At 44.1% G+C, this 13,462-nt stretch overlaps 1 protein-coding gene across 2 annotated transcripts in view; it reads left to right on the plus strand.

Annotated features, from left to right (window-relative positions):
• Positions 1-174: 174 nt before the first annotated feature.
• The window catches only part of PPEF1 (protein phosphatase with EF-hand domain 1), a 65,598-nt gene continuing 52,310 nt past the window's right edge, over positions 175-13,462 (plus strand). The window contains exons 1-2 of one of the 2 annotated variants that reach the window (XM_074946085.1): positions 175-500; positions 1,731-1,894. The gene's annotated coding sequence lies outside the window, so the exon portion shown is untranslated. Of the gene's footprint in view, positions 501-1,730; positions 1,895-12,236; positions 12,606-13,462 lie in introns of those variants that run through there. The other variant, XM_074946096.1, reaches the window with a different exon arrangement.

Below are 13,462 nucleotides of genomic sequence, written 5' to 3' on the forward strand. Positions count from 1 at the left end.
TGTGCAGGAAGACACCGCAAGCCTCCGGCTCCCCGCCCACGCCGCGAGAACGAGCGGCTACTGGCCCCGGCGCGCGGCGCCTCCCGGGAGCCGAAGCAGGAGCAGCCGCGCGCGCGGGGCGGGCCTCAAAGCCGGCCCTGTGCCGAGCGCGTGGCGCCCCCTTCCCCCGGCGGCGGCGGCTGCCCGCAGCCCTTGGGCGCGCGGCTTGCTCCGGGCCGGCCGGTGCCAGAGAAGGAAGCGGCCAGGCACGACCCGAGTGGCACCGGGCGGGTTGTTGGGAAGGAGCCACCTGCCTTAAACAACGAACCCTGCCGTGCCTGGAGCTTCCCTTTGGCCGGGGCAGCGCGCGGCCGAAAGAGACGCGGGTTTTTACTGGCGTCGCCCCTGCAGCGTCTGAAAGGCGAGCGTGTCACATTTGCGTTTCTTAGGTGACTGGCCCGGGGCGGTGGGCCGATTGCGCCTGGCGTATTGGAAGGTTCAAGGAGGAAAGAAGGTGTCAGGCAAGCCATTTCGCAGTGATCATTCAGGGCCCACAGCCAGCTCCGGGTGCAGCGCCTGGCGCTTCCTGCCCCGAGCAGCGTAGGGTCTGACATGCCCGTGATCCAAGGGTCTCTGTAGAGGCATTTAGCACGACGGACGCGGCTATCGCTGGGTTTATACATGAGCGAAACCGAGGCCCACAGAGGTTTCATGGCTGCCTCAAGCCAGTGGTTGAACAAAAATAAATTTCTACTTCCTCTTCAGAACGTTTGCAATTCAAATGGCATTTCTAGCAACCAAAGGGGTCACGTCCACACTGGGGACTGTGCTGGCTGTTCCAGCTATAGCCATTTTTCAGCATGGTCCTGGTCAGGAATCTGCACGACAGGACAGGTGTTATTTTCTGAGAATCGTGCTGTAGTCGATCCCCAAAGCACTTAATAAATTTAGCGCTGTTTTGTAATGTGGTTCAAAGACCAAAATCCCATTTACCCGTGCCGATCAGGGAAAGCGGTAGAACCCTTTGAGCCATATTTTTTCAGAGGCAATGAAATACTTTTCTTGAACACACTTCTGGGGGATGTGGGGAGCACTTGATCCTACACTCATTTTATAAAACTGTAATATAATTACCTACACGACTGGGACAGCATGAGTAGGAGGGTGAAACTTCCCTATCCACACTAACCAAGGAGATGGTTGTTGACCTGGGTTGTAGCACTATTGTGTTTAAACACAGTAATAATTTCACTCAGTTCTCTAGCGTGAACAAAGCCACAGTACTGTGCATGAGTGCTGAGGGTCCTGCAAGGAGTTACATGTGACATTAATTGTAATGGAAGTCAACAAGATTACTCACCTGCATAGCAGTTCAGCATGTGTATGACTATTTGTAGCATTGAGGGCCTATGTTGTTTGTGCCTCAATGCAGATTTTCATGACATATCTGAAGGAGCAGTTAAGAAGTATTTAACATTTTTAATTAACACATTTTAATGTTTTAATATATTCTTCAGCCCTGGACTATAAATGCTTTGAAGGGGCAGTAACAATAAGTAGAAGGGTGGGGGGAATCAAGCTTTGTTTAATTGTCTGTTTAAAAATGACACTGTCAGGACTGACAACTTTGTTTTTATTTGCAACCTTAGTTGTATACATCCTGCTAGTCCCCTGCTTTGCTTATTTGCTCTATTCTTGAGAACAAGAAGAGAACAGATTCTTAAATTGATATATTTCATTTCAATACCCAGCATGCTGACAGAATGGTTAAGGGGCAGGATGAGCGTAGTGAGCTGCTGGAAGCGGTGCGGGCCGAGGGACGTACTGGCCACTGCTTCCCGCAGCCCCCATTGGCCTGGAGCAGCGAACCGCGGGCAGTGGAAGCCATGATCAGCCGAACCTGTGGATGCAGCAGGTAAACAAAACAGCCCGGCACGCCAGGGGCTTTCCCTGCACAAGCGGCGGAACAAGTTTGGGAACCACAGATGTATTGCGGCTTTTTAAAATCACTTTTTCATTGGGAGGAAAACAGCGGTCATATATTTTCTTTGGCATAGAGGATAGGTCTTTTTTAAAAAAGGGTAATAAGGAAATGGGTAGAATTTGTCAGTCTTGTATAGTGCCCCTTTAAGAAGTTGTGAGATAGTCCAGAATGGATCCAAAGTAGTGGTTATTATGATTTATCTTAACAATAATTATGTAGTACATATTAGTGATTGAATTTGTTTGCGATCGTTAAGAAAACAAACCAGATATATTTGCTTTCTAAAATCTGCATAAAAATATTAAGCATTTTCCTTTAAATGACAGAAGTCAAAAAAGGTAAAAGAGAAGCCTAAAACTGTGTTCTTTAACCCATCCCATTTTGCCTCTTGTTCTAATACATAAGATCTGCCGTACCCAGGACACTGCGTGCTAGGGTACCTAAAGGATAAATTATCACCTTAACTGTGAGGCATCTGTTTTTTAACTAGAGCGTTACTTTTACTTTGATACGGGTGTGTTTTCGGTGAACACATAAGTTGAAGGACAGACAAGAGCTTTGGAGGTGCCATTTTCATACAATGTAGCTTTGAGGATATGTCTTCTGTCAGTAGAGGGCTCTCAGTGCTCACTTCGATGAGTTGCTCATTCCCTGTAGTTCCTGATGCTCTCCTTACCCAACTAACTGTTCCAAATCTTTATGGTATAACACAAGTTTGTATAGATACAGTGAAACACAGTCTGTAGGTATTCTGAAATACCTCTTTGCAACACTGCACCTTTGTAACATTTTTTTAGTGCTAGCTAACACACCTCAGTAAAAACATGATCCTGTAAACACCTGTATTTGTGCTTTGCTTTTCTACCATGAGTAGTCCAATCAAAGTCCATATCACAGTAGTAAAGTTCAGGATGTATTTACAGGACTGGCACTTAAAAATGTAATTAGAAATTCCATGACTCAGGATTAAGAAGGTCAGGAACATGTTATTCTTCATTAGCACAAGGGGCAGAAAACTCTAAAATTTAAGTTTGTTTACATTTGTAGTTAAGCATGTATGTCTTCATTTTTTTTTGTTACTAATGTTTTCTTTAAGTAACTTAAGATGTACGATAATTGATTGTGACTAGGAAGAAAAGTGTTAGAAGTTCATTTTTCATTAGGTGTAATTTCACAATAATAAGGGGAAGGGACGGGGAGCAAACAACTTCATGCTTCTCTTGCCACATGTCCAATGGCTGCAAGTGCTAGCTGGCAGATCCAGTTTTAGAAAACAAACCAAAAACACACTTTTAGGGACTGGCTAATCAGTTACTTTTAGTATTAATAGTTTGAAGAGCCTATTAATAATTATACTTTAGCTCGCACAGGAGGTAAGTATCGTTATCCCCATTTCACACATGTGGAAACTGAGGCACGGGGTGGGAAGGCCCAGCTATACAAAGAGTCTTTGATGCCTAAATGTCAGATTTATATGCCACTGTGAGCCACAAACTCTAACTCTGGAGGCACCTAAACTCACTCAGTGCCTAAATTTTTGCTGCAAAGTTCACCGAGGCACCTAAGTTTCTGCATCCTAACGCATATCTCACACCTAAGCCCTAGAGGGATCCTCAAAACAGGGGAAGATGAGCAGAGGAGTGCCTGTATCACCTGCAGGGCCTGATGCGATAGATGTGCTCAGAGCATACGTAACTCCACACAAAATGGGCAGGAGGAGGCAGCAGCAGCCTCCCTTATAATCTTTAGCCCAGTGGTTAAAGAATGTCACCCAAGATGGGGGAGAGCCTGATTCAAATTCCCCCTTTTCCTGATGAGGAATGAGGATTTGAACAGGAGTTCTCCACCTCCCAGGGGAGTGCCTGAAGCATGGAGTCCTTCTCATGCTCTTTCTGGTTCCCTGCATATTTAAGTGTTTAATAGAAAGCAGAACGGCTTCAGAGGGAGAGATGGAGAGGGAACCGCCTCAGAATGTGCCACAGCCCACTGCAGTCATCTGAGAGGGGGGAGCCCGGGTTCAAATGCCTCCTCCTGCAACACCTTTGTGGGTCTGGGCTGTAGTGGCTTGGTCATGCAGGAAGGCTGTGACTTGAGTCTGTGAATTAAAACCCAGGTTTCAGGCATCCCAGTCCAGTGCCCTCTCCACTAGGCTGTCCTTCTCTGGTAGTGTCAGTTCCTGTGCCGCTGTATCCGTCTTCATCTCTCTCTAAAATGTGTTGACTACCAGCTATCCTTTAGCGCAGGGGTTCTCAAACTTCATTGCGCCGCGACCCCCTTCTGACAACAAAAATTATTACACGACCCCAGGACGGGGGACTGAAGCCTGAGCCCACCCAAGTCCCGCCGCCCTGGATGGGGGGCCAAAGCCTGACCCCGGCGCCCTGGGTGGGGGGCTCAAAGCTGAAGCCCAAGGCAGGGGGCCTGTAACGTGAGCCCCACCACCCAGGGCTGAAGCCCTCGAGCTTGGGCTTTGGCCCCATGTGGTGGGGCTCAGGCCTTGGCCCCAAACCCCAGCAAGTCTAAGCCATCCCTGGCAACCCCGTTAAAACAGGGTTGTGACCCACTTTGGGGTCCCAACCCACAGTTTGAGAACCACTGCTTTAGTGATTAACTTTCATGAAAAGTACCTTCAGTACCTTAAAAACACTTTTTTTTTTTTTTTTTTAAATTTCAGTGGTTCCTGGAGGCCCCAGTAGAGATGAAGGATTGTTTGCCAGGCACACTACACACACACACACCCCCCCCAAGGCCCTGCCCTGAACAGTTTACAATCTAAATAGACAAGACAGACAAAAGTTGGGAGGGGAGACTGAGGCACAAAGACAGTTGAAGTGACTTGCCTGTGGTCACAGGGGAGATGAATGGGTGAGGTGGGACCAGAATCCACATCTCTGACTCCCAGTCCAGTGTACTGTCTAATGCACCACATTACCTTGTCCTACATTCAAGAAAAGGGTACTAAAATAGGATTAGACTTAGTTAGATTAAATGGTATTTTATGAGGGGAAACATCAAAGTACTGGAATAAATATTTTCCCAGAGTCTTTTAACATGGTACCCTTTGAAAATATCCCCTCACCTTTTTTTTTGTACCATATGTGGTGTGATTTAAGGCAAAGGAAATCTGAGTTTAATGTACTCAGGGAGGCATGTACTCAAAATGTCTGTGTGTGGGTGTCTGAACCTCAACATTAGTTTAATTTGTCTGTTTTTTAGTTTCCATTTTTAAAAACTTGAATGCAGATGTTTGGTATTATCTTGGCAATGTCACGTGATCTTCAGACTGATGGATTTCATCTTTCTAGTGTAGTTTCCTACTGAAAAGTCAGAGGAATGCTTTGAATTTTTCTTTCGATTATTGTGACAATAGTATGTACCTTTCAAGTGAAGAGAGAGTTTGCATTAGAGATATGAATGCATGTCTATGCTCTCCCTCAGTAGCTGTTTTTGAAAGTGAATTATTGTGTAAAATCATTGTTAGATCTCTTAATCTAAATAAAAGCTACATCTTTTCAAGATACAAAAAGCACCAAGTACCTAAGAAACCTGTTATGGGAGATTAAAAGTAAATTGGGGGTTTAAGGGGTACAAAATTGTACCTTTGGGTCTCTGTCTGTAGTTTGGAGATAATGTTTTGTTTTTTGGCATTCTGATGGCTTAAATGTTTTGGCCCAGTTTCTTCTTTTCAATTTTAAAGCCCCACACCTTTGTGACTGAATGCAACCCTGTATTCACATCCATAAGAACTTAAGAACAGCCATACTGGGTCAGATCAAAGGTCCATCTAGCCCAGTATCCTGTCTTCCAGCAGTGGCCAATGCCAGGTGCTTCAAAGGGAAAGAACAGATCAGGTAATCATCAAGTGATCCATCCCCTGTCACCCATTCCCAGCTTCTGGCAAACAGAGGCTAGGGACACCATCCCTGCCCAGCCCGGCTAATAGCTATTGATGGACCTAGGTTCCATGACATTATCTAGGGGTTTGTTTTTTTCAAAACCCTGTTATAGTCTTGACCTTCAAAATATTGTCTGGCAAAGAGTTTCCCAAGTTGACTGTGTGAAGAAATACTTCCATTTCTTTGTTTTAAACCTGCTGCCTATTAAAAATAAAGTCAGATGTTTTGGTTTCACTGGGGCTTGAACCCAGGGTTTTCTGCATGTAAAGCAGATAGGCTAACCACTACACCCTACATACTATTATAATAATCTTTGTACAAAATATGCCTTTTGAGGTATCATCTGAAAACTAACAACTCACTGGTCAATAACATTGTGATGAAATGTGTGTAGCACCATTATAGGTAAAGTTATAAACATAAGCTGAAATTAGGTCTGAAATGTGTTTTACCAGACATGTCTGAGTAAACCCGTTTCTCAGAGACAAGCTGATGCCTCTAGCCAGGTGTCATAAAAGCTGATGGCAGTCACCTGTCAAATGACCATTCTTTGGGAAGTAAGAGGGGCAGGGACAAACTGATCTGCATTTTAGCAAACAACAGCATGGAACTTCTTTCACCTCCAGCCTCCTTGTCTACATCCTCACAGCAGAAATGAACTTTGTCTAGGGATAATCCTCAGGAAAATGCATTTCAAGGGAGGACTGGACTATAACGGCAGAAGCAAAAATAACCCTAGGTATCTCTTCCTATGTATCTCTCTTTTCTTTTTCACCTAAGACAACAAAGGAAGCAGCCATTTGACTCTGGGAGAGATCCTGACCTGAAATTTGGTCAGCCCTGTTGCTGGGGGTATGAGGTCAGAATTTTATCTTGAACCAAGTCTAGTTAGTTAAGCTTTAGCACTAGAAATCATTTTATCTTTATTTCTTTTGTAACCATTTCTGACTTTAATGCCTTGTACTTGTACTCACTTATAAAATCTTTCTCTGTAGTTAAATGAACTTGTTTTATTCTTTAATCAAAACGAATCTGGTGTTGTGGTTAAACTTGTCTGTGTGGTAACTCCATTTAAAGTAGCAAACTGTTGGACATTGACCCCTTACAGGGGCAACGGACCTAAAATATTTGAACTGTCCGGGAAAGGGCTGGACAGTGCAGAACACATATTTTGAGGGAAAATCTGGGACTGGGAGTGCTTTGGGGTTACCCTGCAAGTGGTAACCAAGGCGGGTGAAAGCCGGAGTGTGGTTGGAGTGTGCTGGCAGGCTGCAGCTATACACAGACACTCAGGGGTTATGACATTCCTGGGTGTAATCAGGACCAGTGAGGTGTTGTCACCACCTGCCCTGCAAGTTGGGGTGCCTCACAATACTTTGCTGCTCCCAACCTGGGCCCCTCACAAACACTCAAACAACATGCCAGTCCACTCTTCCCTTCTTGTTTTTTTCCCTTTTATTGTGTGATTGGATGGTAAGGCCTCCAAGTGTGTATTGGAAAGCGCCTCATGTGCTTTGGGATGCTGTTAAAATAATTATTTACTGAGTTTTGTGGCAAAATGGGATAAGAAGAGGAAGAACTTGGTCAGAGCTCTGAAGGAGCACGCTCTCTCTGACTTGTGGTCATAGTCCATCCCTGAAAAATATCAGTTAAATCGCTTTGTCATTGAAGCCTCTCAGAGATAAGCCTGTAACTAAATTTGACTTATGTTGGTGACACGCATGCATGATAATCTGTTTAAGAACTTAGTTTTGGAACACTGTGTGGAACAAAAAATGTACATTCATGATGACAACATGTATGTCATATTTCAGGTGGATGCAATTGTAAGATTACCTAGTCTTTGCACAAGCAGCATTTATTGATAGTTGTTCATGTTACACTGACTCTCTCATTTCAGATATAGGTTGTTGCCTACTAGCTGTTTCAAGAATCCGCTCTCAGTATAAGTCCATTAAGGCACTGAAAGGTGCATGGTATATGTTATGTTCAGCAAAAGGGCATATGCCTGGCCCTGCTTATGGAAGTTGTATGTTCTGCCTGCCATGCTTAAAAGGGGGAGCCACTTTGTTAGGTTGGAACCTATGTCTGGGGACTGGAACATAGAGGGGGTTAACCTGGAAACTGTATTCACTTCTGTTTCCTCAATTTGGATGGTATCATGATCCCGTTTGGTAATTGGAGAGGTGGCGCAGACCATTCACTTTATCAAGTTCCCACTAAGACTAGTCACACCAGACCACTAAGACAGAGAACAAGGGACTTTTATGAATTGTACTTCTGGGGGGATTCCCATACCCATAGCCCCCCTGCTGAGCCCCAACCACCTTCACCTGGATCCCTGCAGGTCCCATTGCCCCTGCACTAGAACCCCACAATGAGCTCTTGTGCATCCAGGTCTCCCACTGAGCTGCCCACATCCAGATTGCCCCACACAGAAACCTCTCACCCCACACCTGGATCCCCCCACACTAAACTCTTCCACACTTGGATCCTGCTGGGCTGAGCCTGCCCACCCACACCTGCAGAGGGGCAGGGCCCCGGGTGTTTCTGGGGCAGGCCCAGCCCTTGCACTATGTCAGGGTCAGGTACAGCCTCACTGCCATGTCCCTGTATCTGCAGAGGTGGAGGCTTCAGGGTGATCTCCCACCTCAGTGCTGCCAGTGGCCTGTGCTCCCCACCACAATGCTGGAGCCAAATAAATTTTACTTATTGACAAATAAATTTTGCAGAATTTTAAAATATCATGTGCATAATTTTTAACGTTTTAGCACAGAAATTTTAATTTTTTGGCGCAGAATTCCCTCAGGACTAGAATAGAAAGCGGACAGACAATGGATGTTTGTATCCTATGGAAGCTAACAATTAAGGATTTGATCCAACTCCCACTGAAATCAAAGGAATCCTGTCTAAAGACTTCAGTGAAAGTTGAGCTAAGCCCCATATCTTCTTATTTTGAAATATTAGAAATTGCTCACATGCATGAATATATCACATAGAGTAAATATTTGATAAATAACACATACCACCAGAGTGTAGTGAAAAGAGGTTGTGTAATGTATTTTTACTTGCATGTATTTTGGAACAGAATGATCATACGTAAACGATTAGATACTGTAACTCTGAGGGAAAGTGTATACTGTCAAAAAAAATTAAAACTCTTTAGGGTGACATAAAATCATCATCTCAGGGTGTGTGTGTGTGTGTGTGTGTTTATTTATTACCCAACCTTTATTATGACAGGGACAGTAACATAAAACAGATTTAGAAAATAGAAGTGTGTGCATAGGACATGAGAAAAGCCACAAGAAGTCAGCCCAATAAATTAAGATGCAAACTAATAAATTTACAATATAATGTGCTTCAGTGTTCTGCCACAAAATAATTTTACTTAAATATACTTTAAAAATATATCCATTCTACCACTAGGATTTCACTTTACGTTGTAGGGTCTTTATATATAGGTCTCAAGAGGTGACTTGTTACAGTGTACAAGAAACTTCCTGGGGAGAAAATACCAAGGGAAGCGGTGGATTCTCCATTCTCAGATCAAGACTGGTTGCCTTTCTGGAAGATATGCTTTAGCCAAACACAAATTACTGAGCTCAATACAGGGATAACTGGATGAAATACTATGGTTTATATCATACAGGAGGTCAGACTAGATGATCTAATGGTCCCTTCTGGCCTTAAACTCTGTGAATCTACGGATGGACTACAAAACAAAATCAACTGATGAAACCGTAGGTACATTTTGATTTATAAACCGAGTTTAATTTAGAGTTTTTGGGGCCTCATCATGAATTCCTTTTTCACACAAAATTCTTACTGAAATCAAAGGGAGTTTTGAGAGACAGGAAGGAGGTCAAGATTGAGCTCAGTAAAGCCATGGCTTTAAGAAAGACAGACAGATTTTATTTTATTTTTTTAGACTTGGGGAGAAAACAGCTCTGAGGGAAATTTTAAGGAGGCAGAATATTGCTATCCAAATTGGAATTTGTTTAGGACCTTATGTTTGAACACTGCTGCTCTTAGAAAAAGTGTCATATAGGTCTTTAATGACCACAAGTGGCCAGGACCTTAGTTTCACAACTCATCTGAAAAGATTTTAATAGTATTTTGTGTAAAATCTTTAAAAGTTCTTACTACCATTTGGTTCCCTTTTAAAATAAATAAATAAAGAGTTTAGATTCCTGAGCAGTGGCATGATCAAATTTTAGGTATTGGGAAAGGTGCTGTTGATGATCACTTTTCTTACCCAGGAGAGCGAGGAAGTACTATACATATCTTGCTTTACCCTGTGGGACTAGCCGAGAGCTTTGAGAGGCCCTGCATCAGGAGTGGGCAAACTTTTTGGCCCAAGGGCCACATTGGGTATGGAAATTGTATGGCGGGCCATGAATGCTCACAAAATTGGGAGTTGCGGTGCGGGGTGGGTGTGAGGGCTCTGGCTGGGGGTGCGGGCTCTGGGGTGGGGCTGAGGATGAGGGGCTGGGGTGCAGGAGATTGTTCTGGGATGGGACTGAGGGGTTTGGGGGGTGGGAGGGGGATTAGGGGTGGTGCAGGGGGTTGGGAAACAGGATGGGGTCAGGGGTGAAGGCTTTGGGGGGTTCTTACCTCAAGCAGCTCCCCGAAGCAGTGGCATGTTCCCCCTCCAACTCCTATGTGGAGGCACAGCCAGGTGGCTCAGCGCGCTGCCCGTCCACAGGTGCCACCCCTGCAGCTCCCATTGGCCATGGTTCCCAGCCAATCGGGGCTGCGGGGGTGGTGTTTGAGGAGGGGGGCAGCATGCAGAGCCTCCTGGCTGCCCCTATGTGTAGGAGCAGGGACATGCTGCTGCCTCTGGGAGCTGCGCGGAGCGGGGCAAGCCCCGGACCCCGCTCCCTGGCAGGAGCTCGAGAGCCAGATTAAAATATCTGGAGGGCCGGATGTGACCCCCAGGCTGTAGTTTGCCCACCCCTGCCCTAGATGTATGAAGTTTGTTAATAGGTCTGGGCATGTGTGGATTAGGCTCATTAGCCCAAAGCCTGTATTAAATTGCACTAGGACACTCCAGTATCAGAAATGTGATATACTAGAACCAGGTTGCTGAGTAATAGTCACTCCCTGCTTTTAGCAGCATGTAAAGCTCTGATGTCCTCAAGCCGTGACACCATGCTATGGTTAAACAAAAGCAGAATAATTTTTAATTCATAAAGAATCATGGCATGCACATTGCATTGTGCTTAGGATCTGAATTAGCCCCCACAGAAGAAGCATTTCTAGTGCATGTTGCAAATCGTGTGTAACCACACGGGAGAGCAGAATATAGATCATTGAGCCTAATTCAGTCTTCACTTACTCCAAATTTATACCAGTGTAACTTCACTGAAGTCAGTCTGGATTTACACCAGTGTACATGTAAGTCAGATCATGGCTTACACAGGAAAACCTATGTAGGGGCCAAGAAACCTGCAGAGTTTCCTCTGAATTCCTTATTCAGAGCAGGGAGGAGGGTTTGACGCCCTTCTCTGGAAGCAGCAGGGGATTTGGCCTCCTGAGATCCTAGCAGACCTTGTGGCACCTTAGAGACTAACCAATTTATTTGAGCATAAGCTTTCGTGAGCTACAGCTCACTTAGTCTCTAAGGTGCCACAAGTCCTCCTTTTCTTTTTGCGAATACAGACTAACACGGCTGTTACTCTGAAACTAAGCAGACCTTGAGGATCTACCAAATGCAGTGTGCTCCCTCCTAGCCTCCTACAATTCTCTAGGCTGAAAGGGCTTCTTTTGGTACGGCTGCTTCTGGAATGCCCCCCAGCACACCTTCCCACACTCTTTAAAGGTGGATTTTGAAGCGGAGATTTGCTCAGCTCAGGAGTTAATAAACCTGAGGCTGTTAATAAAGCCTCAGCTTGTAGCAAGTTCATGTAGAATTGGGGATGATGTGTCCTACCATGCCCCCACTTGCCCCACATGTGCATCTCTGACCGTATCTGATTTCCCCACTCTGCCTGGGTTGGGGAAACAATGCTAAACACTCTAAACAGTGCATGTATTTAGCTTACTGAATGTATTTAGTTTAAAGGCATTTCTGTGAAGTTCCTCAACATAGTTGTTGAGTGCCTCACAATAACAAAGTATAATTGTTTTCTAAAATATTCCAGCACTAACTGATAGACACAATGTTATACTGCTAAATGCAGTTAGCAGTCTGTGTCTCTATCTGGGACCTTACATTGGTGCTCACGGCATAGGAGGACCTAAGCGCCCTGTTATATTCTGTGTACTAGTGCTGCTCAGATGCAAATTGTTGTTTCATAGTCACTGTGCAATGGCTGGTCTGGAAAGTGATCATGTGACTTCAGATTTGAAGCAGATAACTTCGGCACATCCTTTCTCCGTTTGAGATTCAGGGAGCATAGTGACAACACAGCTCCAACAACAGCATCCATACAGTTTAGCTCTGTGTCTGCAGCCCTGTGGTCCCATAATAAGCTGGAAGATGGAAAGCAGCTCTTTGTGTTATTGTATTCATTTTTTAAGCAGGGCTTAAAAGATTTCCTCACAGGAAGCTGTGTAAGTGCAAGGAGGGCACCAGTATTGCAGTCTGTGAGCCTCAGAGCCCTAAAGGGAACCAGAGTACCTATTCTCCTTCAGATCTGCACCCCTGTCATGTTGTCTGGTTCCAAAAAGAGACTGCTTTTTTATTCTCCTGAAGACACTTTTGTGGAAGCCCTCTGCATTGCTGCAGCAGAAGAAAACAGGTAATTTCTTTGAGGGGAAGGGGTTAAGATCACTTTTAATTCACTTTTAAAAAAAGCAAATTAACTGCATCACAGCTTTGTGCAGTGAATGACAGGATGTGTATGGTAATATAGATTATTTTGCTTACTGCTGTGATAAAAATCAGGATGGTTCATCTTAAAAAGTTTAAAATTGATTGGACCAGCTATCCAGAAGTTCTGAGTAGATGAGAACAGAGTGCTTTGTGATCTGAAGTTTTGGAACATATTACACTTAATTTTTTGTTAGCAAAAATACTATACTTTCCACGATCCATAGGAATTTGGTGTTGACTTTATTGGCTTTCAGATAGCTTACTACATTTGTTCCCGATTGGTTCCTGGCCTGGTCTTTGAGATGCATCACCCATAGCAATGCACAGAAATAGTTCAGTCAATTCAATATTGACCCTAGCTTCCTATCCCTAAACAGGCTCAAGAAATTAACTGGCTGTTACATGAAATATTTATTTTTATTTACGATATATTGAACAGAAAGTACTGGTATTTTCCATTCACATATATAGTCACTGCAGATCACTTAAATAGAGATGCTAATCATGTCTTGTATAGTAGACCTTATCAGATAAAGAATCAGTAGATAAAATACTTATTGCTCTTCATAGGCTATTGTTTACATCCTCTTCTTCTTAACTTAAAAGTCATCGTTCTCAGGTACATCACTGTTGATTTTAAGGATGTAATCTTCTGAAGTTCTGAGCACCTTCAACTTCCATTAAACCAAAGGGAATTTGAGTGTGTTTAACAATATGCAGAATCAAGCCATAAATGACTTATTGCAGGTTTTCTTCAATCTTGATTATAGATAGGGCTCTACC

This window comes from Natator depressus, chromosome 1 (assembly GCF_965152275.1).
Source record: "Natator depressus isolate rNatDep1 chromosome 1, rNatDep2.hap1, whole genome shotgun sequence".
NCBI classification, from domain to species: Eukaryota; Metazoa; Chordata; order Testudines; family Cheloniidae; genus Natator; species Natator depressus.